Source organism: Anneissia japonica, unplaced genomic scaffold, assembly GCF_011630105.1.
Source record: "Anneissia japonica isolate Jap-2015-1 unplaced genomic scaffold, ASM1163010v1 scaffold288072_len178204_cov163, whole genome shotgun sequence".
NCBI classification, from domain to species: domain Eukaryota; kingdom Metazoa; phylum Echinodermata; class Crinoidea; order Comatulida; family Comatulidae; genus Anneissia; species Anneissia japonica.
In genome coordinates this window covers 30,292-33,290 of record NW_022719055.1, presented here as the reverse complement: position 1 = coordinate 33,290, position 2,999 = coordinate 30,292, and positions in this window count along the sequence as shown.

The following is a 2,999-nucleotide window of genomic DNA, read 5'->3' as shown; positions in this document are numbered from 1 at the left end:
GAATAGGACTTTCTCGAAAAACTCAAAATACACCATGACGTCATCGAAATTTCGACACGTGATCGTCTTTTCTAGTATGAAAAATTTTCCCATTGGTCCAAATATCTGGGTCCCATGACGTCACGACCCACGTGATTTTTGTCCTATCTTTTAACACTGGGCCATATTCTTTAACACTGAAAGCCTATTCTTTAGCACTGGAAGTATATTCCTCAACACTGGGGACGTCATCGCGTTACACCAACGGGAAAGCGGTATACGATGACGCAACCATTTTCCAACATCAGTACCGGTTCACTGACGCGTTTGGCGTAACAACAACCGCAATGCATTAAAAATAGGAAAAATGGTGTAACAATAACACTCCACTTAGTTGACGCAAACTCGAAAATTTTTTGCGTCCGGGCTCGAACGCGAACGTCCGGAAACATATCTCGAAGTCATCGCATTACACAAATGGGAAAGCGGTATACGATGACGTCACCATTTTGCCCAGTATCTGTACCGGTTCTCTGACGCGTTTGGCGTTTACAACAACCGCAATGCATTAAGAATAGGAAAAGTGGTGTAACAATAAAACTCCACTTAGTTGACGCAAACTCGAAATTTTTTTGCGTCCTAGCTCGAACGCGAACGTCCGGAAACATATCTCGACGTCATCGCGTTACACCAATGGGAAAGCGGTATACGATGACGTCACCATTTTGCCCAGCATCTGTACCGGTTCTCTGACGCGTTTGGCGTTTACAACAACCGCAATGCATTAAGAATAGGAAAAGTGGTGTAACAATAACACTCCACTTAGTTGACGCATACTCAAAAATTTTTTGCGTCCGAGCTCGAACGCGAACGTCCGGAAACATATCTCGACGTCATCGTGTTACACCAATGGGAAAGTGGTGCACGATGACGCAACCATTTCCCAGCAGCACCTAGCGCTATATAAGCATAAAAGCATAGTTAGCTTCAATATCCTACGAAAAAATATAATATAATCCACAAACTATCCTTCGAAAAACACAAGCTGCTAGGCTCATTAATATTCATGAGCATTTTGAAATGGCGTTTATAAAGCGTGTGGGGGTGATCGGCAAATGTTAAATGCGTTGTGTTGTAGTAGTTTAATATCTCTTCACGTAGCATCCGTGAAAAAATTGTTTTTCGTTATTCTTAATTCGAAATTTAATGACATTTTTCATGGCAGAATGTACGAGGGAATATAAGCAAGGAAAAGTAGCTTCTCTGCTCAGCCAACGAGCGACGGCTGACACTGGCACGGGAGGACCTGTGCTGGGACGTGAGATAAAGACATAGGAGCAGACTCAAGAGGGCGATTTAACTCGAGCGGATTAACACGAGGTCTGGTGACGTCATCGTTGTTAACTCGTGAGGGCGTTATAACTCGAGCGGATGCTATAAAAGCTGTAAACACGTGTCTGTGTCTTTTTTTCACCACTTACAACATAATATACATTACAGACGATCTGTGGTACGATGACGTCTTCTGTGCAACTCGAGCGGATGTATTATAAGCCGTAAACACGTGTCTGTGTCTTTTCTTTGTCACCACTTACAACATAATACACATTACAATCAATTGGGGTACGATGACGTCTTCTTGAGCGAAACTGGAGCGGATGTAATAAAAGCTTTAAACTCGTGTCTGTGTCTTTTCTTTCTCATCACTTACAACATAATACACATAACAAGCAATTGGGGTACGATGACGTCTTCTGTTCAACTCGAGCGGATGCAATAAAAGCCGTAAACACGTGTCTGTGTCTTTTCTTTGTCACCACTTACAACATAATACTACATTACAGGCGATCTGTGGTACGTGACGTCTTCTGTGCAACTAGAGCGAAACTGGAGCGGATGTAATAAAAGCCGTAAATACGTGTCTGTGTCTTTTCTTTGTCATCACTTACAACATAATACACATTACAGGCAATTTGGGGTACTTGAACCAACACAGCACCCATGACGTTATCGGTGCCGATCGGCCGAAAGCGCTGACAGCCGAAGACCATGTGTCAGTGTCATAAGAGCGAATGCCATTACAGTCGGTGTATGCATTTATTTTTTCTTAACCGAATATTGCCCCAACAGGTACTTGACCCTTGACGTCATCGTTGCCAGTCGAGCTGATGCACGATGTCGTCATGAAATATGTATCGTTTTACACATGACGTCATCTGTGTGCAGGAGACTCCTACATAAGCGCAGACGAGGATCCACCATCGTCATTCAAGTTTCAAGAGGAGCAATCGTTTACCAATTCGCGATACCCCGTCCCAGTACATCCCCGAGTCGCAGTGCCGGTAAGTTTTCGATCATCCCTCGTCCTTAGATTCGTTCGTTCCCGAACGCGCAGCTTCGATGCCGCACGGGGTGACGGGTTACTGCCGATGGTAAGACAGGTACTGCTATTCCGTTGAATACTTCCTGCGGTCGGATCTGAACTAGCTCGGGGCAAACGTCACCTCGGCGTCGTGGTCTGTCGTTGGGAGCCGAGCGAGGGGGGAGCACCGATGCAGCATTCGGTGCCTCTCGACTTGGGAAGGTCTCGCCGGATGATGTCTCTGATCCCCTAATACCTTCGCGGAAGGCGTCCTGTTTGCGTACGGGACTTTTCGAGAAGGCGGTGTCTCGTTTGCATTCGGGACTTTTCGAGAAGGCGGTGTCTCGTTTGCGTTCGGGACTTTTCGAGATGGCGGTGTCTCGTTTGCGTTCGGGACTTTTCTAGAAGGCGGTGTCTCGTTTGCGTTCGGGACTTTCGATAAGACGGCGTCCTGTTGGCGTACAGGACTTTCGAGATGGAAGAGTCACGTTTGCGTACGGGACTTTCGATAAGACGGCGTCCTGTTTGCGTATAGGACTTTCGATTAGGCGGTACAATTTCGACTTCGATGCCACCAACGGATAACGGAATACTGCCGATTGTTAGACAGGTACTGCTATTCCGTGGAATACTGCCTGCGGTCGGATCTGAATCAGCC